Genomic DNA, 27,427 nt, shown 5'->3' on the forward strand with positions numbered 1-27,427 from the left:
GGGATCAAAATGACCCCCAAATTCTATGATTTAAGCTGTTTTTTAGTGTTTTTTGAAAAAAACACCCGAATCCAAAACACACCCGAATCCGACAAAAAAAATTCGGTGAGGTTTTGCCAAAACGCGTTCGAACCCAAAACACGGCCGCGGAACCGAACCCAAAACCAAAACACAAAACCCGAAAAATTTCAGGCGCTCATCTCTAATTGCGCCTCTTTTTTTCTTTGCGTCATGTGCTGTTTGGGGAGGGTTTTTTGGATGGGACATCCTGCGTGACACTGCAGTGCCACTCCTAGATGGGCCCGGTGTTTGTGTCGGCCACTAGGGTCGCTAATCTTACTCACACAGCTACCTCATTGCGCCTCTTTTTTTCTTTGCGTCATGTGCTGTTTGGGGAGGGTTTTTTGGAAGGGACATCCTGCGTGACACTGCAGTGCCACTCCTAGATGGGCCCGGTGTTTGTGTCGGCCACTAGGGTCGCTAATCTTACTCACACAGCTACCTCATTGCGCCTCTTTTTTTCTTTGCGTCATGTGCTGTTTGGGGAGGGTTTTTTGGAAGGGACATCCTGCGTGACACTGCAGTGCCACTCCTAGATGGGCCCGGTGTTTGTGTCGGCCACTAGGGTCGCTTATCTTACTCACACAGCGACCTCGGTGCAAATTTTAGGACTAAAAATAATATTGTGAGGTGTGAGGTATTCAGAATAGACTGAAAATGAGTGTAAATTATGGTTTTTGAGGTTAATAATACTTTGGGATCAAAATGACCCCCAAATTCTATGATTTAAGCTGTTTTTTAGTGTTTTTTGAAAAAAAACACCCGAATCCAAAACACACCCGAATCCGACAAAAAAAATTCGGTGAGGTTTTGCCAAAACGCGTTCAAACCCAAAACACGGCCGCGGAACCGAACCCAAAACCAAAACACAAAACCCGAAAAATTTCAGGCGCTCATCTCTAATATTATAGCGCTTGGGTGTGTGCTGGCAAACTCTCCCTCTGTCTCCCCAAAGGGCTAGTGGGGTCCTGTCTTCGATAAGAGCATTCCCTGTGTGTCTGCTGTGTGTCGGTACGTGTGTGTCGACATGTATGAGGACGATGTTGGTGTGGAGGCAGAGCAATTGCCGATAATGGTGATGTCACCCCCCAGGGAGTCGACACCGGAATGGATGGCTTTGTTTATGGAATTACGTGATAATGTCAGCACATTACAAAAATCAGTTGACGACATGAGACGGCCGGCAAACCAGTTAGTACCTGCCCAGGCGTCTCAGACACCGTCAGGGGCTGTAAAGCGCCCTTTACCTCAGTCGGTCGACACAGACCCAGACACAGACACTGAATCTAGTGTCGACGGTGATGAAACAAACGTATTTTCAAGTAGGGCCACACGTTATATGATCACGGCAATGAAGGAGGTTTTGCATATCTCTGATACTGCAAGTACCACAAAAAGGGGTATTATGTGGGGGGTGAAAAAACTACTTGTAGTTTTTCCTAAATCAGAGGAATTAAATGATGTATGTGATGAAGCGTGGGTTAACCCAGATAGAAAAATGCTAATTTCAAAAAAGTTATTAGCATTATACCCTTACCCGCCAGAGGTTAGGGCGCGCTGGGAAACACCCCCTAGGGTGGATAAGGCGCTCACACGCTTATCAAAACAAGTGGCGTTACCGTCTCCTGATACGGCCGCCCTCAGGGATCCAGCTGATAGGAGAATGGAAACTACCCTAAAAAGTATATACACACATACTGGTGTTATACTGCGACCAGCCATCGCCTCAGCCTGGATGTGCAGTGCTGGGGTCGTCTGGTTGGATTCCCTGACTGAAAATATTGATACCCTGGATAGGGACAGTATTTTATTGACTATAGAGCAATTAAAGGATGCTTTCCTTTATATGCGAGATGCTCAGAGAGATATTTGCACTCTGGCATCGAGAGTAAATGCGATGTCCATATCTGCCAGAAGGAGTTTATGGACGCGACAGTGGTCAGGTGATGCGGATTCCAAACGACATATGGAAGTATTGCCGTATAAAGGGGAGGAATTATTTGGCGTCGGTCTATCGGATCTGGTGGCCACGGCAACTGCCGGAAAATCCACCTTTTTACCTCAGACCCCCTCCCAACAGAAAAAGACACCGTCTTTTCAGCCGCAGTCCTTTCGGTCCTATAAGAACAAGCGGACAAAAGGACAGTCATATCTGCCTCGGGGCAGAGGAAGGGGTAAGAGAGGGCAGCAAGCAGCCCCTGCCCAGGAACAGAAGCCCTCCCAGGGTTCTGCAAAGCCCTCAGCATGACGCTGGGGCATTACAAGCGGACTCAGGAGCGGTGGGGGGTCGACTCAAGAATTTCAGCGCACAGTGGGCTTGCTCACAGGTGGACCCCTGGATTCTGCAGGTAGTATCTCAGGGTTACAGGTTGGAATTCGAGAAGTCTCCCCCTCGCCGGTTCCTAAAGTCTGCTTTGCCAACGTCTCCCTCAGACAGGGCGACGGTATTGGAAGCCATTCACAAGCTGTTTTCTCAGCAGGTGATAGTCAAGGTACCCCTCCTACAACAGGGAAAGGGGTATTACTCCACGCTATTTGTGGTACCGAAGCCGGACGGCTCGGTAAGACCTATTCTAAATCTGAAATCTTTGAACCTGTACATACAAAATTCAAGTTCAAGATGGAGTCACTCAGAGCAGTGATAGCGAATCTGGAAGAAGGGGACTTTATGGTGTCCCTGGACATAAAGGATGCTTACCTACATGTCCCAATTTGCCCTTCACATCAAGGATACCTCAGGTTCGTGGTGCAAAACTGTCATTATCAGTTTCAGACGCTGCCGTTTGGATTGTCCACGGCACCTCGGGTCTTTACCAAGGTAATGGCCGAAATGATGATTCTTCTGCGAAGAAGAGGCGTATTAATTATCCCTTACTTGGACGATCTCCTGATAAGGGCAAGGTCCAGAGAACAGCTGGAGGACGGAGTAGCACTAACCCAACTAGTGCTGCAACAACACGGGTGGATTCTGAATTTTCCAAAATCTCAGTTGACCCCGACGACACGTCTGCTGTTCCTGGGAATGATTCTGGACACAGTTCAGAAAAAGGTGTTTCTTCCGGAGGAGAAAGCCAGGGAGTTATCCGAACTTGTCAGGAACCTCCTAAAACCAGGGAAAGTGTCTGTGCATCAATGCACAAGAGTCCTGGGAAAGATGGTGGCTTCTTACGAAGCGATTCCATTCGGCAGATTCCACGCACGAACTTTTCAGTGGGATCTGCTGGACAAATGGTCCGGATCGCATCTGCAGATGCATCAGCGGATAACCTTATCGCCACGGACAAGGGTGTCTCTTCTGTGGTGGTTGAAGAGTGCTCATCTGTTAGAGGGCCGCAGATTCGGCATACAGGACTGGGTCCTGGTGACCACGGATGCCAGTCTGAGAGGCTGGGGAGCGGTCACACAGGGAAGAAACTTCCAGGGAGTATGGTCAAGCCTGGAGATGTCTCTTCACATAAATATACTGGAGCTAAGAGCGATTTACAATGCTCTAAGTCTGGCAAAACCCCTGCTTCAGGGTCAGCCGGTGTTGATCCAGTCGGACAACATCACGGCAGTCGCCCACGTAAACAGACAGGGCGGCACAAGAAGCAGGACAGCAATGGCAGAAGCTGCAAGGATTCTTTGCTGGGCGGAAGATCATGTGATAGCACTGTCAGCAGTATTCATTCCGGGAGTGGACAACTGGGAAGCAGACTTCCTCAGCAGACACGATCTACACCCGGGAGAGTGGGGACTTCATCCAGAAGTCTTCCACATGATTGTGAACCGTTGGGAAAAACCAATGGTGGATATGATGGCGTCCCGCCTCAACAAAAAACTGGACAGGTATTGCGCCAGGTCAAGAGACCCTCAGGCAATAGCTGTGGACGCTCTGGTAACACCGTGGGTGTTCCAGTCAGTGTATGTGTTCCCTCCTCTGCCTCTCATACCAAAGGTACTGAGAATTATACGGCAAAAGGGAGTAAGAACGATACTAGTGGCTCCGGATTGGCCAAGAAGAACTTGGTACCCGGAACTTCAAGAGATGCTCACGGAGGATCTGTGGCCTCTACCTCTAAGACCGGACCTGCTTCAGCAGGGACCGTGTCTATTCCAAGACTTACCGCGGCTGCGTTTGACGGCATGGCGGTTGAACGCCGAATTCTAAGGGAAAAAGGCATTCCGGAAGAGGTCATTCCTACACTGGTAAAAGCCAGGAAGGAGGTGACTGCACAACATTATCACCGCATTTGGAGAAAATATGTTGCGTGGTGTGAGGCCAGGAAGGCCCCCACGGAGGAATTTCAACTGGGTCGATTCCTACATTTCCTGCAAACAGGATGGTCTATGGGCCTCAAATTGGGGTCCATTAAGGTTCAAATTTCGGCCCTGTCGATTTTCTTCCAGAAAGAATTGGCTTCAGTTCCTGAAGTCCAGACTTTTGTAAAAGGAGTACTACATATACAGCCCCCGGTTGTGCCCCCAGTGGCACCGTGGGATCTTAATGTAGTCTTGGATTTTCTCAAATCCCATTGGTTTGAGCCGCTCAAATCGGTGGAGTTGAAGTATCTTACATGGAAAGTAACCATGCTACTGGCCCTGGCTTCAGCCAGGAGAGTATCAGAATTGGCGGCTTTATCATATAAGAGCCCATATCTGATTTTCCATACGGACAGGGCAGAACTGCGGACACGTCCTCATTTTCTGCCTAAGGTGGTGTCAGCGTTTCACCTGAACCAGCCTATTGTGGTGCCTGCGGCTACTAACGATTTGGAGGATTCCCAGTTGTTGGACGTGGTCCGGGCATTGAAAATATATATTTCAAGAACGGCGGGAGTCAGATAGTCTGACTCACTGTTTATATTGTATGCACCCAACAAGATGGGTGCTCCTGCTTCTAAGCAGACAATTGCTCGTTGGATTTGTAGCACAATTCAACTTGCCCATTCTGTGGCAGGCTTGCCACAACCTAAATCTGTCAAGGCCCATTCCACAAGGAAAGTGGGCTCATCCTGGGCGGCTGCCCGGGGGGTCTCGGCATTACAACTCTGCCGAGCTGCTACTTGGTCAGGGGCAAACACATTTGCAAAATTCTACAGATTTGATACCCTGGCTGAGGAGGACCTTGAGTTCTCTCATTCGGTGCTGCAGAGTCATCCGCACTCTCCCGCCCGTTTGGGAGCTTTGGTATAATCCCCATGGTCCTGACGGAGTCCCCAGCATCCACTTAGGACGTTAGAGAAAATAAGAATTTACTTACCGATAATTCTATTTCTCGTAGTCCGTAGTGGATGCTGGGCGCCCATCCCAAGTGCGGATTGTCTGCAATACTTGTACATAGTTATTGTTACAAACAAATTCGGGTTGTTATTGTTGTGAGCCGTCTGTTCAGAGGCTCCTACGTTTGTCATACTGGTAACTGGGTTCAGATCACAAGTTATACGGTGTGATTGGTGTGGCTGGTATGAGTCTTACCCGGGATTCAATATCCTTCCTTATTGTGTACGCTCGTCCGGGCACAGTATCCTAACTGAGGCTTGGAGGAGGGTCATAGGGGGAGGAGCCAGTACACACCACCTAATCCTAAAGCTTTATTTTTGTGCCCTGTCTCCTGCGGAGCCGCTATCCCCATGGTCCTGACGGAGTCCCCAGCATCCACTACGGACTACGAGAAATAGAATTATCGGTAAGTAAATTCTTATTTTACTTGTTGTACAATTAACTGTTCTGATGTACTGCTAAACCTAGTAAAATTGCTAGTAAAATTACTGTTGCAAATAGTAAATGTTTATTAAGGGCATCTTTGAACCCTATTACTATAAAATAAATTGAAGAGTTCATTTGAAGCAAAGCAACTAGTGTTTTGGAGTGCATTAATAATACTCACCTCTCTGCAAAGAACAGGAAGACCGCAAGATAAAAAGATATGGCTATCAGAATACACAGGATACTTTCCATCACACCTACGAAGGGACTTATCTTATAATTAAGAAGTGAGGTTTACACTTAGGGGGTAATTCAGACCTGATCACACGCAGATGATTTTTTGCAGTGCTGCGATCAGGTAGTTGCCTCCTACAGGGGAAGGGGGTAAACGCTGTGCAGTGTCTGCACAGCTCAGGACTTACTCAGCCGCTGCGACGATCCGGCCTGCAGCTGATGTCAGGAACCCTCCCTTGAAACGCCTGGACACGCCTGCATTCGCCCGGACACTCCTTAAAAACGGCCAGTTGACACTTGACAACCACAAACGGCCTCTTCCTGTCAATCTTCTTGCCATCACTGGTGCAATCACTTTCTTTGTTAGGTCTGTCACTGTCCGGCGATGCCCAACGCCGGCGGCCGATGCGCCTGCGCATTGTGGAGCATACGCATGCGCAGTTCAGACCCGATCGCACCACCGCAAAAAAAGCTAGCGTGCGATTGGGTCTGGATGACCCCCCGAGTTCAAACATGTCAGCTGAATAACCTTTGTTACTTGCCCATGTGTATTATGAATGGTGATTTCCTGAGCCAGCATATGCACTATGGGCAGTGGTTCCCACACTCAGCCCTCAAAGAGCACTAACAGTCCAGGTTTTAAAGATATCCTTGGCTCAGCACAGATGGTTAAATCATATAGACTTACATACTAAATAAGTAATCTGTGACCAAGCATAGATACAATTAAAACCTGGTCTGTTAGGCTAGGGCCACACATACAAAACGGGACCCGCTTGGCCGGGAGGGGGGTTTTGTGTGCACACGGATCCTGTTCTGCCAGTGACCAATGGGATTTCAATAGAGCACAGTCACAGCCGCACTGTGTGAACACATACATTGAAATGTCCTGTCATCCGGCTAACCCGCAGCATGATGCGGTTGGATCAGGGCGACGGTGGGACTCCCGCACATGTGCAATCTCCTTCCAGCCAAGCGGGTCCCGCTGAACGGGACCCACTTGGCCGCTATGTGTGGCCCTACCCTTAGTTCTTTTTAAGGACCAAGTTTGGGAACCACTGGACAATTGAACCCTTAATCAGGCCCTGACTACTGTAGGGGCATATTATTTCTCATACGTCCTAGAGGATGCTGGGGACTCCAAAAGGACCATGGGGTATAGACGGATCCGCAGGAGCTTGGGCACACTATAAAGACTTAAACTGGGTGTGAACCGGCTCCTCCCTCTATGCCCCTCCCCCAGACCTCAGTTAGACTTTGTGCCCAGGAGTGATGGGTCACACACTAGGGGAGCTCTCCTGAGTTTCTCTAAAAGACTTTATGTTAGGTTTTTTATTTTCAGGAAGACCTGCTGGCTACAGGCTCCGTGCATCGTGGGACTGAGGGGAGAGAAGCAGGACCTACTTCTTCTTAGTTCAAAGGCTCTGCTTCTCGGCTACTGGACACCATTAGCTCCAGAGGGTTCGATCACTTGGTGCGCCTAGCTGCTTGTTCCCGGAGCCACGCCGTCACCCCCCTCACAGAAGCCAGAAGAAATAAGCCGGGTGAGTAGGTGAAGAACAGAAGACTTCAGTGACGGCAGAAGACTTCAGTGACGGAGGTACAGCGGTCGGGCTGCGCTCCATGCTCCCACACCAAACGGCACTCACAGGGTGCAGGGCGCTGGGGGGGGGGGGGGGGGGGGAGCGCCCTGGGCAGCAAGTTACTGGGTTTTCTTTTTGAGTCTGGCATTAAAAGAATTTCGGTGTCTGAGCACCGTGTTTCATTTCCCCCGCCAGTGTGGTTAGCACTACGCGCCTTTGATGCCCCGCCGCCGCTTACACGGGTGCAGGGCGCGGGGGTGGGGGAGCGCCCTGGGCAGCGAGTCAGTTTTTGTAACTGTCGGGATGCGCTGCCGGGGCTCCATATACAGACCCCCACCGGCGCGTTCTAGCATTTTTCCCCGCCGGCTTCCATGGGTGCAGGGCGCCGGGGGGGGGGGGGGGGGGGCCTGGGTAGCATAGATAGATGGCATGTATGTGCTTTGGGGGTCCCGGGCGCCGCATGTAATAACCCGCCATTAGAGCTGCGGGCTGCGGCGCGCCGGGGCTCCCGCACGCTGTCGGTTGCCTGGATGCAGGGCGCACGGGGAGGGGGGCGCCCTGAGCAGCATTGGTGATTGTAAATGTATAGTGGTTTTACACTATATATGGTGCTCAACCTGGTTTTTTACTGTATAAGGGGTTTATAGCACGCTGAGGGGGGCGGGGCATAGCCTCACACATAGAGTCAGCGCCATTTTCCCTCCTGTCCCCGCCAATAGGTTTGTCAGGCACAAACAAGGGGGGGGGGGCATTGTGTTAGTGGGTTATGTTGCACTTATATATGCTCCCTCTCAGATATACCCAATTTGGTGCACTTGTGTCGGCAGGCGTGAGTGTGCTGTTATAAAACCCTATGGCGGTCCCTGTCGGCATCGCCGACGCACGTGAGTACTCGCTACAACATAAAGAGTAGATATTATATGGAATGGGTGACCCTGTCGGCACAGTCGGTTGTCGCCAGGGTAAGTGGACATGAGGTATCTGACTTATACCTTGTGTATATACAGTGGTACGTTGTTTCCCTCGGACCGCCTGGGGTAGCAAGATGGTAATTTGACGGGTTACTAATCCCTACTGTCAAAAAGGGGGGATAACTGTCGGCTTCGCCGGCGCATGGCTGTACTTGATTCGGGAAATTAAGTATTAGCAAAGGGGTGTTTGTGTGCTTAAACAGTAAACACGATAGGGGAGATACGGTTCTTTATGGATGCCCCGTAGGCTTCAACGGTATTTCCTGTGTAAAAAAATTATCAGGCTGTTTTTGCCTTGTACCTGTTTATATATATATATATATATATATATATATATATATATATATGAAGAAAGCAGGCGTCTGGCACTCTGATCAAATATAAACAGCGTCCCCGGGTGCCCTTCCAAAAGCCATGATAAGTGAGGTGTAACGGATGGCACTCCAGGAGATAAATAAGGCAAGAAACCAATGGTAATATCTTACCATTGGTTTCTTGCCTTATTTATCTCCTGGAGTGCCATCCGTTACACCTCACATATATATATATATATATGTATATATATTGTCAAAGTCGAAAAATATTGTAATGCATGCCCCACGTACTAACCCCATGCACATGCCCGCTGCGCGTGCGCTCAGTCTGCCGTGCTTGCACATATCCGTAATTTGCGTAAAGTAGCTTTCCACGGTCATGCGCCTTAGCGCGTGGTATGCGCATTTACGGTAGAGTTTGTGAGCGCGTAGAGGGTTATTAGAACATTACATATTTAACCCAAATAGTGCATTTTGTACCCATAGTTCCCTTGCACCATGTCAGCGAGTATTAATAGTTTAAACAGTTCCTGGACTAAGAGATTTGCCTTTGCATGATAGGAAGGGTCAGATAAAGGTTGGAAGGTGATGTCTAGTATCCAGCTGTAGGGTATTTTGAGGGTAACATTCCGGAGTTGGTTAGAGAAAGATTGCATGTTCCTGCGTATAGTTATGTGCAAAAGTAGAATATGAACATTAACTGTATTTACTGTATATTATGTATGCGGCGGGAATCCAGAGGATACCACCCACAAGAGCAGTTGGGGAAAGACATCGCCCACCCTTTCAAATCCACCTATGACCTCTTCTGTAATGTAAAGACACATCCCTGTGTCCAATGGACAATGAGATTACAGTGACCATTGTATTGTGTATGCATGTTGTGTAAAAAAAGCCCATTGTTGCCTGGCCGGTCAGAAGACTCTGAACGCTATCTGTATGACCAGCGGAGGACCGGCCGGGTTGCGCTTGCGAACATTCTCACGTATGTACATTCTCTGTAGCCATTATTCTGTTTAGATTTACTTGTTAGCCTGTAGTGTATGATTTGTATTGTTTTACCTTTTGGAATTAATCCACTGTGGCCTTAGAACCCTGTGGTTGCAACTACAAATCAGTGTTGTGTCTTCACTTTCCTGCAAGGGTTTTAAGTAGATTTATCTGTATAACGTGTATTGGTATTGATAAGGTGTACGCACTGCGGGTACTTTATACCGTCAGCGCTACTTAAGGTTTAAGGTATAACATCGTTGCAGTACTTTGCTGTTAAGGGTTTAAAGTGTAATCATATCATTGTATTGTATCATTAACAAGGTCTAAAGGTTATCAATTGTGTGTGCGCACGCTGTGTGTACTCTGTACACTCAGCGCGGCGTGTGTACGCCAAGTACGTACCACGTGCGGGACTCTGTACGCAAATAGCGTACCGAGTACGTAGCACGTGTATTCAGTCTAGCGGCCATTGCGGCTCAACGGTAAAAGTGTATTTAGAGGTATAGCTTTACGGTCTAAGATAATATCGACATTATCAAATGGGAGCTCGTCCGGTTCTTCCTCATACCCGCAGCCTAGCAAGTTTACGCAGACTTTATCTATCAGCAAAGGGCGGAAAGGTATCCCCTGTAAGCCTTCTCTTGGTCAGTGGATACACTAGTGCTGATTAGATAAGCGTCTGCCCTGCATGGTTTGAAGGGATGCTGGAGGGATCCGTAAGGTAAGAACGCAAAAGCTATTTTTTTTAATCTGTGAAATTTCTGTTTTGGCGCCAAATGCGCACGCAACACACGCATACACCTGTTTTTGTACTTTGCATATCAGCTAGCATTTTTGCCGTAAGCATTGATTACTAGATGCATTTTGACCTGTACTGAGAAAATTTGTTGCTATTTAGTTAAAATATAGAGTTAATAGTTAAAGAAGTAAGTGTAAGACGCACACGCAGCCTGGCCTAGTTATAAAGGTTTATACAGTAGAAACTGTGTATTGTGTTCAGTAAGCGATTATAGTTAAATATCGCTTACATTTATAGAAGTGTGGGTTTTGTAGTACTGCGGACGTACGGCCTTTGTACACGTGTCTCGAATAGCGTACGGGACTGCGTACGCAACGTAACGGCATACACACGTGGCGTGTTCACGCAACGTGCGTAAAAGTACGACCGCTAAATACAAATCACACAATAGCATTGTTTTAGTTTAGGCGCGAAACGGTAGCCACGCGATAATAGCACAAATTGATCAGTTTTCCAATATTTAGTTTAAAAACCTTTTTTACTGTATTACCTCTGGAATTAAGGTTGTTTTATCTGAATGAAAGTTAATTTTCTGTACAGAAAAACCAAAGTGTATATAAGTGAACGAGCGTGAGTGTGCAAACAATAAAGGTTTTGTGGACCCAGGGAATTCGGGATCCCGTAGGAGACCACACCAGGTGAGAGGACACTTGGTGACGTGAGAGTGGCTTGCTCACGTTAACATTGATTAAGGTATAAAGGAGCAAGTAGTAGATACAGCAGACCAAGAGGTCAGCGAAGTCAGAAAACCGCTGACAAAGTCAAGCGAAGCTCTGAATACCTCGACCTAAAAGGTCAGCAAGGTTTTCTGTAGAGAGCGCAGCCCAGGGGGTTGGCGTAGTACCCATATAGGCCCATTCAGATACGCTCCGGCTGAGGTTTCGCAGCCTGAAAAATTATTCCATTGGTCGCACGGCGGATAAGTAACAGTTACCTATACGCTGGGCGATTGTACCGCGCGTACGTGAGTGCAATACTTAGCCCACCGCGATACCCTTTTACGAGTTGTGCGTAAAAATCGCAGGATCATTGGCGCTAAGTGTAGCACACGCAACGTGATTTGTGTAACAATTTTTTTGTTTTAAGGGAGTTTCGCTGGTCACTCAGGAAATCTCCAATGACCAATATTTACTGGGAAGGGTAAGTCACTCCCACACACTCTCAGTAAATAAAGGATACACAGGGGCCCTAGGTTGGGTACGACCGGCGCTGACGACAGTGTTTAGGTGTATTGGCCAACGTGGGCGTGAGTGAGTGAGAGCACTCGGAGGACTTTCACCGTTGCCTTATAATTGAGTATTTTGTTTTTTTGTAGGAATTAGCTGAGAAGGCAATACCTGCAAAAGATGGGGGCCAGTTGCTCAAGTAAGGGACTATCAACCAGGGTTCAGGTTGATATTCCGCGGCCCAAGGGGTTGGCGAGGTACATAATGTGTGAGAAATATGGATCACACACAGAGGTTTTATGCAATGAATGGGAACGTATGACTGCGGAAGATAGGGAACCGTTCCCTAAGGTAGGCAGTTTTAATCCAGAGGTGTTGCAGAATTTAAGGATTAGGATATGTCTGATAAAATCCCGAAAAGAAAGGATCAGACACTCAAACTGTTTACATTTATGGCAACGAGAGAGTGATATGCAAAGGGATCTTGCTCACGCAGCTGGTTCCAACCCTAGCAGGAAACTGATTGCAACTGCACCACCACCACCGTATATTACAGGGGAGAAAGTGGCTACAGACAATGGCATACTAATATATGATAAGAGTGAACTTGATAAATGTATTAATGCTAACCCGTGCAAGTTGTATCCCATCTTAAACTTCCCTCAGGACTGCGACCAAGAAGATGAGCCCAGCACGATATCGGCACTCTCTCTGGCAGCCACCATACAAGACACACAAGTGGGCACGGCCCAACCAGTAAGAACAGTAGCAAAGGCCCCTAGCGGAGGGACAGGTGAGGTCGTGTCCACAGGTAAGTATGGTACAGTACATTATGCAGAGACAATTGCACCTCACATTGTAGAAGCAACCCAGAATGATGTAATTGAACTAAATCCTGTCAGGGTGATCACAGTCCCCAATGGGAAGACTGACGCTCAGGGAATCACTCCCGTCAGGAACATTGCTATGCATTGTCCTTGGTCCCGGACAGAATTGAGGACAATTATGTCAAAATTTCCCGATCACAGAAAGGATCTAGCCGCATGTCAGAGGTTTATTAGAGAACTAGGTAACGCCACCGAACCCACAAACAAAGATTGGCGGACAGTGCTACGGCCATGTTTGCCCTCCAATATTGACCCTGTGAAATTCATTGCTGATTGTAAATTAGACGCAGAAGTACCTCTCACTGATGAATACACTCAGGAGAATGTACGACAGATCAATCTGCAGTTAGGGGTATATTTCCCTACTGTTGTCAAGTGGAATAAAATCTTTTCCATAAGACAAAAAGAAGGTGAAACTGCTTCTGAATATTTCCATTGAGCACTGCAGGAAATGGCTAGATACACTGGGGTCGAGGACATTAAGGAAAATGTACATCATAGAGTGGTAGCTGTGTCCGTATTAATGGACGGCTTGAAAGAAACGTTGAGAACAAGGGTACAAACCACTCAACCTAACTGGAGAGGTATTTCGGTGGCTGCATTAAGAGAGTCCGCTATCGAGCACGATCGGAACATCATTAAGCACAGGGAGTCACAGGGGGATAAGCTGATGACCGTAAGTATCAAAGCCCTGACAACGAAGCCACATCGGCCAAAACCCCAGACCCCTGATGGTAAATCGTATGTAGTAAACTTAAATGTTATAATTGCCAGAGGGAAGGACATTACTCACGGAACTGTAATTATAAAAGCAACGTATATCGACCCCCTAGACCAGAACATGACTCACAGCATAACACACGTAATTGGGATCAGGGACCGCATAGGAGGAATTATGAGCCACATGCAGGGGAAACAAGGAGGTACCCACCTAGGAGGGACTGGCAGACATCTGAAAATTCTCAGCTACCCCCCTCACATATTGTAGCTGCCAGCGCGCTGCGGGAGGGTCACAACATACAATAGGGGTTAGGCCACACCTGTAGTTTGCAGCCAGTGAAGTTGATTGCTAGCCTTGGAAATGAACCCGAGGTTACAGTTGATGTAGCTGGTACATAGAATTTGTCGGCAGATAAGAACCACTTGGCCCATCTAGTCTGCCCCTTTTTTTTTTTATATTATTTTTTATCTCTAACCTTATTTGATCCTTATTTCTTTGTAAGGATATCCTTATGTCTATCCCATGCATGTTTAAATTGCTCTACTGTCTTAGCCTCTACCACCTCTGATGGGAGGCTATTCCACTTGTCCACTACCCTTTCTGTGAAATAATTTTTTCGCAAATTTCCCCTGAACCTCCCCCCCTCCAGTCTCAGTGCATGTCCTCGTGTCCTTTTGCTTCTCTTCATTTGGAGAATGTTTCCCTCCTGGACTTTGTTAAAACCCTTGATATATTTGAAAGTTTCTATCATGTCCCCCCTTTCCCTTCTCTGCTCCAAACTATACATATTGAGATTTCTTAGTCTTTCTGGATATGTTTTGTGATGTAGGCCATGCACCATTTTAGTTGCCCTCCTTTGTACAGTTTCTAATGTATTAATATCCTTTTGAAGATATGGCCTCCAGAACTGAATACAGTATTCTAGATGAGGCCGTACCAATGACCTATACAGTGGCATTATTACTTCTTTCTTTCTGCTGCTGATTCCTCTCCCAATGCAGCCAAGCATCTGACTAGCCTTCCTCATTGCCTTGTTACATTGCTTACCTGCCTTTAAGTCATCTGAAATAGTGACTCCTAGATCCCTTTCCTCCTCAGTAGTTTCCAGTATAGTGCCATTAATACTGTATTTAGCTTTAGGATTTTTGAGACCCAAGTGCATGATTTTGCATTTTTTGGCATTAAACTGTAATTGCCAGACTCTTGACCATTCCTCTAGTCTACCTAGATCCTCAATCATTTGTTTTACCCCACCTGGTGTGTCTACCCTGTTGCATACCTTTGTGTCATCTGCAAAAAGGCATACTTTCCCTTTAATGCCATTTGCAATGTCACCAATAAAGATATTAAAAAGCACTGGTCCAAGTACAGATCCCTGGGGTACTCCACTGGTAACATTTCCCTCCTGTGAATGCACTCCATTTACCACAACTCTCTGTTTTCTATCCTTCAACCAAGATCTTATCCATTCAATAATCCTGATATCCAATCCCAAACTTTCAAGTTTATTTAGCAATCTGCGATGTGGAACTGTGTCAAAAGCCTTACTAAAGTCTAGATAAGCTATATCCATGGCTCCACCTTTATCCATCACTTTAGTCACACAATCAAAAAAGTCAATAAGATTTGTTTGACATGATCTCCCCCCAGTGAATCCATGCTGTTTGGGATCCAGTAAATTGCCGGATTTGAGATAATCTACAACTCTTTCTTTTAAGAGTGTTTCCATCAATTTCCCTACTACTGATGTAAGACTCACTGGTCTGTAGTTGTTTGCCTCTTCCTTGCTTCCACTTTTGTGCAGTGGGACTATGTTTGCTCTTTTCCAGTCCCCTGGAATTACTCCTGTAGCTAATGACTGGTTGAATAATTCTGTCAATGGTGCTACCAGCACCTCTTTAAGTTCTTTTAGTATCCTTGGATGTATCCCATCTGGCCCCATAGATTTGTCCACTTTCAGCTTTGGTAGATCACTACCTTTCCTTGTAGATACAGGGGCGGCCAGGTCAGTGTTAAATTCAACGGTAGGTATGAAAACAACAGGTAAAACAATTTCAGCAATGGGGGTAACAGGAGTAGTGCAACACTACCCTTTAAGTAGACCAGCGGAGATTACGATAGGGCCTTTGCAAACCAAGCATTCCTTTTTGCTAGCTGCATCGGCTCCGACTAATCTACTAGGGAGAGATTTATTGTGTAAGATGAGGTGTGTCATATATTGTACTCCTGAGGGTGTCTTCTTAGATATACCCGAGAATCACGTTCAGGAAGTGCAGTATATGTTAGTCACCCCACAAAGGTTAATGTCACACACTGCTGTTATAGACAGGTGTCCATCCAAGGTAGAGGAAATTATCTCCCAGATACCGGAATCCCTCTGGACCAAAGATGGACAAGACACTGGATTGATGGCAAATGTAGCTCCTGTAGTAGTGCAAGTAAAAGATGGTAGGATAGCTCCAAATATCCCTCAGTATCCTCTGAAGCCAGAGGTGGAATTAGGAGTGTACCCAGTCATAGAGCGCTTGCTACAACAGGGCATCCTAGTTAGGACGTACAGCACTGCCAATAGTCCCATCTTCCCTGTGAAAAAGAGTGGGGGGAGGGGTTACAGGCTAGTGCAGGATCTAAGGGGATAAACAAGATAGTTGAGAGCCAATTCCCTGTAGTGCCAAATCCAGCTGTCATCCGCATGCAAATTCCACCTACTGCAAAATTTTTCACTGTCATTGACCTCTGTTCCGCTTTCTTTTCGGTCCCTCTGCACCCTGACAGCCAATAATTGTTTGCATTTACATACAGAGGAGTACAGTACACCTGGACTCGGCTACCCCAAGGTTTCATTGACAGCCCAAGTATTTTCTCCCAGGCTTTGCATGACTGTTTACAATCCTTTCAACCTGAGAGTGGATCAGTATTAATACAGTATGTAGATGACTTACTGCTGTGTTCAGATTCCCTCGAAGCATCCTTGAAAGACACAAAACAGCTTCTGTTTCACCTTTCTAATACGGGACACAAGGTTTCAAAGGATAAGTTACAGTTGTGCCAGTCCAAGGTGAAATATTTGGGACATTGCTGGACACAAGGACTGAGACACCTCACCGCTGATAGAATACAGGCGATTCGCGACATGACTCTGCCACAAACCCAGCAGCAGATCCGCACTTTCCTTGGAATGTGTGGGTACTGCCGAAACTGGATCCCAGGGTTCTCCATACTGGCTTTACCTTTGCAGGAAATGGTCTCCTCGAACAAACCAGATCGGATCTCTCACACAGATGAGTCCGAACTGGCATTTGAGAGACTTAAACAATGCCTATCACATGCACCTGCATTAGGCATACCAGATTAAGGGAAACCTTTTGAGTTGTACGGTATGGAAAGTGCTGGGTGTGCGCCATGTGTCCAAACCCAGAGACATGGTGATGCCAGCAGGCCAGTAGCTTACTACAGTGCACAGTTGGACACCGTAGCATGGTCTCTCCCCACATGCTTGCGAAGTGTTGCAGCAATAGCATTGCTAGTGAGTAAAAGTGAAGATGTAGTGTTGGGACACAACCTGACCATCCATACACCTCATGCAGTATCAGCCTTACTGAACTCTGCCCAAACCAGACATGTCTCATCAGCACGGTTTACAAGGTGGGAATTAGCACTAATAGCACCTGTAAACATCACCATAAAAAGATGCAGCGCACTAAATCCTGCAACTTATCTCCCAGGTGTGCCTGGACAGGCACAAAGGGTGGAGGATGAGAGTGATGGTGAAGGAGGATTTAGTACAGACACTGACACACATGATTGTATGGAATATCTGAACCAAACTTCCACTGCAAGACCCGACACTAGTGACAACCCACTGGAAGGCGTAGATTTTACTTTTTACACTGACGGTAGTTGCCACAGACAGACGGACTCGGGAGACTTGTGTACTGTATACGCAGTCGTAGATGACAAAGGTATCATAGAAGCTGAACCCCTGGGCCCACCGCACTCAGCACAAGTTGTTGAGCTGGTCGCCCTAACCAGAGCGTGTGAATTGGCTAAGGGTAAGTCAGCCAATATTTATACAGATTGTAGGTATGCCTTTGGAGTAGTGCATGATTTCGGGGCCCTTTGGCGCCTCAGAAATTTCATGACGGCAGCTGGCACACCTGTAGCGCATGCATCCCATATAAAAAGGCTTCTAACAGCAATACAGGATCCTGACAGAGTGGCTGTTATCAAGTGCAAAGCACACACTTACAGTCAAGACCCAGTTTCACTTGGTAATCAGCAGCCAGCACCCCCATACAGACAGATATCTCACAACTGATGGTATTCAATATCGTCAACACACAAACATTAAGTGAAATGCAAAATTTGTGTCCCCCACAGGAAAAGGCAGTCTGGAGGTCAAAAGGATATGGCCAGGAGTCCTCAGGACTCTGGACAGATGGACAGGGTAAGCCAGTAGCCCTCAGAGCATATCTTCCAAGCTTAGCTGAGGTGGCATACGGTCTGACTCATCTGGGCAAAGAGGGTATGTGTAAGCCTGTGAGAGCCTACTGGTGTGCGCTAGGATTCTCTTCTCATGCGGGTAAGAGAGCAATGACATGTCTTATCTGCTTGAGGAAGAATATTGGAAAGTCAATACCAACAGAACCATCCCATATACCGCCAACAGATGGCCCTTTTCAGGTAATACAAATTGATTTCATACAGTTGCCACCCTGCAGAAATTTAAAGTATGTGTTAGTTTGTATTGACGTGTTATCAAACTGGGTAGAAGCGTTCCCCGCCGCCACAAATACCGCTACGTTCACTGCAAAGAAAATTGTGCAAGAATTGGTGTGCAGATATGGTATCCCTAGGATAATTGAAAGCGATAGGGGTACCCATTTTACAGGTGAAGTCTTTCAGGTTATGTGCAAACTAATGGGAATTAATAGTAAGCTGCATACTCTGTACCGCCCACAGGCGAGTGCGAAAGGGGAAAGAGTTAACAGCACTATTAAGAACAAGCTGAGCAAAGTGATGGCTGAAACTGGATTGTTAAGGCCAGAAGCTTTGCCACTTGTATTGTACAGCATCAGAACCACTCCCGGTCCCCCCTTAACCTATCACCCTTTGAGATTCTTTTTGGTCGACAACCCCATGTAATGATTGACCCCAGGATGATTTGAAATGCAATAATTAGGTGACTGTAAAATATATGGTTAAGATGAGCCAGCAGCTGAGGAATCAAAACAGAAATCTAAAGCTGGTGATTCCTGACCTACCAAACAGTAATTGTCATGACATTGAACCTGGGGATTATGTAATGATTCAAAATTTTCTACGCTCAGGTTGCCTTATTGACCGGTGGGAAGGACCGTACCAAGTCTTACTAACCAGCACGACAGCATTGAAGGTTGCCGAGAGAGAGACTTGGGTCCACTTGTCCCACTGTAAGAAGGTTACTGACCCAGAGAGAGCCCGTGACAAAGAGCAGAGTGTAGAGGAAATCGTATCACTGGAGTGCCTGTTCCGGGAAGGTTGAGAGGCAGGACTGTTGTCACGGCACCTGAGCACAGAGAACTACAAGACCAGAGGCGGTTTGTCGCACCAAATTTCTTTTTCCTTTTTATTATTTTCTCCATCTCCCATTACCCTCCTTTCCCCCCTTCCTTGCTCCTTTTTCTCTCCCCTTAGCAAGATGGACTTACCCCAAGAGACTGCATTCCGGGTTTTCCTGTTGACCCTGTTGTTGACCAGAGCAGTCTGTTTCGGTGAGAGTACCAGAGAGGTCGAGAAAGGATCTGGAATGGGTTCTGATGGCAAGGACGGATTTGTAGAATTCCAAGAGCAACACATCCATCGAGCAAAGGCGAGTATCAGAAAACGATCTGGTAGTCAAGAAACTAGGAGGCACTGTGAAGGGTTATTGGCTGAGGAAAATTGTATTTGTAGAAACTGTGAAAACATAGTTGAGGACGGGTGCATCCAGAGATGTCAGTCCAGCCTTAATATCAACATGGACCGTCATCCATTGAGTGATTATCACTCATTAGTGGGTAAGGTTTTAAACCAAACAGAATGCTGGGTGTACTCACAAGTACCTCAAGGTCAGAGCAAGTCAGGACTAGTACCGTATCCATTAACAATAGATGAGGTACTTGAATTAAGGGGTGGGAGACCGGTGGACAAGAAATTTAATATTTCTAGGCCCCCTAGTTTGAAGCTCCACCAATATCATGTGGATAGATCCTTAGTATGTTTCAACATTTCCAATTCCCGAAATCCGGGAAATTGGGAAGTGACATGGAATAACCAAACCATGGCATTCTCACACAGAGCCGACAGAATGCCCGTAGACACTGAACTTATACGCCAAATAGCAGATGGTGGAAGGTATCTTCGGTACAGGTATACTCTAGGAAGTAGGACCATGCGGGTTGGAGAAGTATCTCCAGGGTACTGTGTGCATATCATACAGCCTGATACGTGTACTGAACAGATGAGAGAGTTAGGGATAGGATTTTTCACTTGGAAGGTTTGCAATATGGTAATGTCATATTCTGTCCCATATGTTCTCCCCGATGATGCATATTTCATATGCGGGAGGAAGGCGTATAAGTGGCTTGCCCCAAACTCAGAGGGATTGTGTTACATTGGAAGAGTGTTGCCAGAAGTTATGACCATAACCCATAATAAGATGAAAGATGTTCACCGCAATGCTCAAGCTCCTTACACTCACACTCACTATGAACACATCGTTAAGAGACACCTTTTAGATAGGACAGAGCACGCAGCCTCTGATTTGATCCACGAATCCACCGGGATTAAATTCCTACTCGCGTTAGATATCACCCGTACCACCAGAGGAATAATAAATTATAGGTATATTCACGCGCTAGCGAATCTGATAGATAATATCACTGAGATGTACGATGACACCTTCAGGTATACAGGGAGGGAGTTGCAAGCTTACAAAACGGAACTGATCCAGCACAGGTTGGTCCTCAATTATATCACAGCGGTGACAGGCGGGTACTGTGTCACCTTGGCAACTCAGTATGGTGTGAAGTGCTGCACGTACATTACAAACAGCACTGATGACCCAACCGAGTTCATAGATCAAATGATGGACGATATCTTGCAATTGAAGTGGGAGTTCCGGAGGAGACACAACCTTACCCTTACTGCTGTGAGTAATGAACTGACCGGCTGGGTCTCATGGTTGAACCCACGCAATTGGTTCTCAGGTTTAGGAGAATGGGCTCAAAATGTTATCGTGAGTGTAGGAAAGTTTCTCCTTTGTATCCTGGGAGTTGTCATAATGATTTGTTTGATATTTAGGTGTGTTCGAATTTTAACGCGGCGCAAGCACGGTACCAAAGTGATGAGTTTGAGGAGCGGGGGCATTGTTACAACAACTGATTTAATTTATGACCCATCAATAGAGACAATATTGTGATAAGACGTGATTCCACGGTACAGTTCTTTCACCCGTTTCTCCTTTGTTTTCCCTCAAGCAAAAATACATCCATTCGGAAAAGACTTTTGATGAACAATACACCCATTCGGAAAAGACTTTGATGAACAATACCCATTCGGAAAAGACTTTTGATGAACAATACACCCATCCAGAAAAGACTTTGATTAACACTTTCAGCAAAGATACACCCATCCGGACAAGACTTCAACCAACACCCAAGAACGATTGCACAAATGTTATGTGAATGTATTAGTGATACGTGTCTTATCTTCATCTCTACAACCTTCAGGTAGTGTCACACATAGTCGATAGGTAATACCCATATATTAGCATTCACATATGTTCCCCCCCTTCATCTATCATCAACTAAATGTGCACCCCATTTGTTGGAACAAGAAGCCGAAAAGAGCTCGGTAGTGTTTGTTGGCCCATTTACAGACCCTTAATAGGGGATGAGAAGGATTTAATGTATACTTCGCAATACCTCGAAGCTTATCTAGAACATATACGGCACGATGATACATGCCCCTCAGACATGGATCTCATACATACATACATACATACATACATGCTTTTACTATCCCACTAGGTCATACATTTCCTGCCTACACCTCTCCTCCTACCATCCACCCATCTGTAGATATTGTATTGTATATTTTTCTGTTTAATGTTTAGATAGTGGCAGTTATTGTTGACTGCCAAAGGGTGGACTGTCAAAGTCGAAAAATATTGTAATGCATGCCCCACGTACTAACCCCATGCACATGCCCGCTGCGCGTGCGCTCAGTCTGCCGTGCGTGCACATATCCGCAATTTGCGTAAAGTAGCTTTCCACGGTCATGCGCCTTAGCGCGTGGTAAGCGCATTTACGGTAGAGTTTGTGAGCGCGTAGAGGGTTATTAGAACATTACATATTTAACCCAAATAGTGCATTTTGTACCCATAGTTCCCTTGCACCATGTCAGCGAGTATTAATAGTTTAAACAGTTCCTGGACTAAGAGATTTGCCTTTGCATGATAGGAAGGGTCAGATAAAGGTTGGAAGGTGATGTCTAGTATCCAGCTGTAGGGTATTTTGAGGGTAACATTCCGGAGTTGGTTAGAGAAAGATTGCATGTTCCTGCGTATAGTTATGTGCAAAAGTAGAATATGAACATTAACTGTATTTACTGTATATTATGTATGCGGCGGGAATCCAGAGGATACCACCCACAAGAGCAGTTGGGGAAATACATTGCCCACCCTTTCAAATCCACCTATGATCTCTTCTGTAATGTAAAGACACATCCCTGTGTCCAATGGACAATGAGATTACAGTGACCATTGTATTGTGTATGCATGTTGTGTATAAAAAGCCCATTGTTGCCTGGCCGGTCTGAAGACTCTGAACGCTATCTGTATGACCAGCGGAGGACCGGCCGGTTTGCGCTTGCGAACATTCTCACGTATGTACATTCTCTGTAGCCATTATTCTGTTTAGATTTACTTGTTAGCCTGCAGTGTATGATTTGTATTGTTTTACCTTTTGGAATTAATCCACTGTGGCCTTAGAACCCTGTGGTTGCAACTACAAATCAGTGTTGTGTCTTCACTTTCCTGCAAGGGTTTTAAAGTAGATTTATCTGTATAAGGTGTATTGGTATTGATAAGGTGTACGCACTGCGGTTACTTTATACCGTCAGTGCTACTTAAGGTTTAAGGTATAACATTGTTGCAGTACTTTGCTGTTAAGGGTTTAAAGTGTAATCATATCATTGTATTGTATCATTAACAAGGTCTAAAGGTTATCAATTGTGTGTGCGCACGCTGTGTGTACTCTGTACACTCAGCGCGGCGTGTGTACGCCAAGTACGTACCACTTGCGGGACTCTGTACGCAAATAGCGTACCGAGTACGTAGCACGTGTATTCAGTCTAGTGGCCATTGCAGCTCAACGGTAAAAGTGTGTTTAGAGGTATAGCTTTACGGTCTAAGATAATATCGACATTATCAATATTTATAGGTATATGTAGGGGGAGTGTTATCAAAATTGTATTTGTAGGCTTCCCTCAGACTCCTCGGGGTTTAGTGATTATTATTATTTTTTGCCCGCTGACTATTACTTGCTGTCGACACTTACTAAGTATCTGTCGACCATAATGTTCCTGGTAGATCCACTGTGGGGGCATGCCAGTACATGGTCATACACATCCGTAACACATTATTGTCACTAGGGACCTGACGGGTCTGGTCAATCCACTTGCGTATAGGTTATATCTATATGTGTATATATGTAGATATAGGTTATATATGCATGATTAGGATATTTGTGTTTTATTGTGTATTTCATGATGTATATCCATGAATGCTGAAATAATGGTATTCTTTTCATGTGCTGGTTGCTCTGTTGATTAAGCTCTAGATTGGCCGTAACAAGTTGGTTTCGATCCTCTCAAGGAGTCCGAATATTATTCTCTTCACAACGCGGAGAGAAAATTATGACAGTCAACTCCTGGTCGACGCAGAGCCCGGTCGCAAAGGATCATACACAGGCAGCTAAGTGAAATTTTATTTCTATACTTTGACCTGTATGCACTTGAGGAGTGTTGTATTCGGGTAGGCATCCGACAGAATTACCCTACCCAGAGTGGGTGGGCTTGCCTATGTTTATTCTACCTTATAACATTACAGCAGGCTGACACGTGACAGCAGGAGGTGTGACCGGAAAAATGCGGCGGATGTCTCCGGGAGATGCTGGTGGGAGGTATACAGTTGTTTGGTGTGGCCTCTGTTCAGTCAATCTCGACGGATTCCACTGGTAAGTCTAACTTTGTGAGTTAGCCTCCTTCGTAACGGTTGGTGACGCATTCTTTTGTGGGATACTGTCATTTTATCCGGTTCTATACCATTATTATTTTTTCCTTTTCTGTGCAGACAGTGGAAGGTGAAAAGGTAAGTGTTCTGCAGCCTTGTTAGGTTTGCAGAAGTGGATGTCGTTTTCTGGTTCCACTACATCCACCACTTGTCGCTGAGTCTATCTGGCTGGTCCTCACTTCGGTGAGCACTCGTCTACTAATTTTCAGTTAGTCCGGGAATAGACTGGGACCTGTGAGTTATTTATAGAGTCCAAAGGGGGACATTCTGAGTTACGGTTGTTTCCCCTTACCGTTTTTTCTAATAGATCTTGCCGTTCCCCTCTGGAAGGGGAGGTAGTACGCGACGCCATACAGAGGTGCGTCAGGTTCAGGACATTGTCTGATTGTCCCTATATAAAGGTGCAAATCATTGTTTCTCTCTGACTGTTCTTCGACACAGGGATTGACGGTTGTTCCCAACGACGCAGAGGTCAAAGGTGGGCTTCAGAGTAGATACTGACCGGTTAAGGTTCGGTGTTTTTCCTGTGGAAAGAGGTCTGAGGATCCAGAGTTGGATCGGTTTTGAGGTGACACCTCATCAATATGTTCTATTAATATAACAGATGGGTGCTGCCTAAGAGGCCTTTTTCGGTGAGCAGGTCTAATACCAGAGTGGTGTTCAAGGGACCAGTTGGAAGTGTGTCCGGGTCTTACATGCGCATGCACCGGAATATAATCCTAACGGCCAGGACATCATTCCTGTGGTGTCTGCTCGGTGCTCTCCTTCTAGAGGAATGAAGGTTCGGGATCCAGGTTTAAATCCTGGTGCATACAGATCTCCGAAGCTGGGGAGCAGTCCTTTGCACGTATTTCCAGAGGATAAGGTCAAGTTGGGAAGATTGTCTGTTATAAATTTTCTTGAATTAAGAGCTATTTTCGACGACCGTATTCTTCGTGTTCTGCCCGTGTTAGTTCTGCCTGACAACTTGTCAGCAGGGGCATAAGTAGGCCGCTATGGCGGAACGAGGAGCAAAACGGCAATGGCGGAAGTTGCACAGTTTGCAGATGAGTGGGAAGTCTGGTAAATGCTATGTTAGCAGTCTTAGTCCCGGAGGTAAATGACGGTGAAATAGATTTCCTCTGCTGACGCGATATCCAGCCGGAAAAATTCAGTCGTCATCGAGAAGCTTGCCCAGATGTGCCAAGTCTTTGAGGAGTGTCGCAATTGGACATGTTGGCGTCTCGCCTCAACGAGAGACCTCATGGAGTTTGTTCCAGGTCAAGGGACACTCAAGATATAGCAGTGGCCATCCTCGTGACACCGTGGGTGTTTGTAGCGGTATCTGTGGCCTCTCCGCTTTCACTTTTCGGATGATGGTAAGCGTAAGAGAATCAAAGGTTCCGGGGATCCTCTTGAATCCGGTCTAGCCAGCGAGGGTTGTCTATCCAGTTTTTCATGGTTTACTCATGGAAGATTACTGCCCTCTTCCTCTACGTGAGGTTATGTTACATCAAGTTCAGGGAGTGTATCATGTCTTACCGCGGCTGCGTCTGACGGCAGGGCGATTGAATGCCATATCCTAAGCCGAACGGGTGTTCCCAGTGAAGTCGTTTATTCAAATCTTCAGGCTAGGAGAGAACTAACGGTAAAGCGTTACCACCATAGTTGGAGTAGTTATGTGTCTTGGTGTGTATCCAGGAAGGCTCCTGTGGCAGACTTTCAGCTAGGTCGTGCTTATCCATATTTTACTAGCCGGTGTGGATGCAAGCCTAATAAATTTCTGTACAAGTTTTCTCTCTTGGAAAGTGGTCATGCTATTGACTTTGACGTCCGCAAGGCGGGTGTCGGAAGTGGTGGTTTTGTCTCACAAGTGCCTTGTTTGATCTTTCAGGTGGATAGAGAGGAATAGAGTACTCGGTTGGTAGTTCTATCAAGAGTGGTTTCTGGGTTTCGCAGAAATCGGCCTATTTTGATGCCGGTGGTTTAATAGGCATTACCTGATTCCAATTCCCTTGATCTAGCCAGGGATGTGAGTAGGTAGGTCGCCAATTTTGGCTCAGTTTGGAGAAACAGAGGCTCTGTTTGTCTGGTATGTTCCCAACATAGTTTGGGAGACTGCGTTCTGCAGTCTGTTACACGCTGAATCCGTGATGCGGTTTGGCATGTTCGTTCTACGGCTGGATTGCTGTTACCGAAGTCGGTGGAAGCCCATTCTAATGGAAAGATGGGCTCTTCTTGGGCGGATGCCCGAGGAGTCTCGGCGGTTCAACTTTGCCGAGCGGATTCTGGGTCGGGATCAAACGCTTTGGCTATGCTCTACAAGTTTGATGCCCTGTTTTTTGGGGACCTTTGTCTGCTCATTCGGTGCTGCAGAGTCGTCCACACTTTCCCGCCGGTTTTGGAGCTTTGGTATAAACCCCATGGTCCTTTTGGAGTCCCCAGCATCCTCTAGGACGTATGAGAAAATAGGATTTTGGTACCTACCGGTAAATCCTTTTCTTTTAGTCCGTAGAGGATGCTGGGCGCCCGTCCCAGTGCGTACTGTGTCTGCAGTTATTGCTTTTGGTTACACCCTGGTGGTGTGTCCTCTCTGTCAGGCGGTTGCTACCGTTGTTCATGCCATGGCATGCGGGGTCTTATTTTTGTTTCTGTGGACACACGGTTGTGTTACATTTTCTCTCAGCATCTGGCTGTGTTTTGTTCCTGCCGTTGGCTGGTTTTCTACTGACTGCCACGCTCTACGGTGTGTTTGAGGTGTGAGCTGGTATGACACTCACCGTGTTTATAACGATAAATTCTTTCCTCGAAATGTCCATTTCTCCTGGGCACAGTTTTCTAACTGAGGTCTGGGGGAGGGGCATAGAAGGAGGAGCCGGTTCACACCCAGTTTAAGTCTTTATAGTGTGCCCAAGCTCCTGCGGATCCATCTATACCCCATGGTCCTTTTGGAGTCCCCAGCATACTCTACGGACTAAGAGAAAAGGATTTACCGGTAGGTACCAAAATCCTATTTTACTGAGGCACTACTGCTGGGGTACATTATGAACTAGAGCATTACTGTGGGGTATATTATGAACTGGTGCACTATTGTCGGGCCATACTATGTACTGGAGCTCTACTGTGAAACACTATAATACTATTGTCTGACATTGTAATATTTCACTTATATTCTTCAAAATCATTTTGTAGTTCTGTGTATCTCTTATGTGATACTGACGTTTCTGGGGGGTTTTCAAAGGAGAGCAGGCAGTGACAGGGGTCACGGTGCCAGCAGCTGTGCTTTGTATATATGTGGCTGACTGCAGCAGGTGGCAGGCTGACTGCAGCAGGAGGCAGGCAGAATGGCCACTCTCAATGTGCTTGCTATAATACAATTGGAGCAGCCAGGCAGCTCCGCCTCTTTAATTTCCGCTCACTAGTCTCCCAGCAGTCAGTCTGTCTGCCACTGCAGTTAGGGGAGGAGAAAGCTGTTGTCAAGCAACAGGAATAGCAATACAAATATGGGAGACCATACCAAAATAAATCAAGTAACTTTGCTGCCGCAGTTGGGCTCGAGTGCTGTGGGATGGACATTAAAGGTGCTGTGGGGTGGTGATAATGTCGATATTATCTTAAAACATAAAGCTATACCTTTAAACACACTTTTACCATGGAGCCGCTGCGGCCGCTAAACTTAATATGCACTCTACGTACCTCTTACGCTATTTGCGTAAT

Source organism: Pseudophryne corroboree, chromosome 6 (genome assembly GCF_028390025.1).
Source record: "Pseudophryne corroboree isolate aPseCor3 chromosome 6, aPseCor3.hap2, whole genome shotgun sequence".
In the NCBI taxonomy this organism is placed as follows: Eukaryota; Metazoa; Chordata; class Amphibia; order Anura; family Myobatrachidae; genus Pseudophryne; species Pseudophryne corroboree.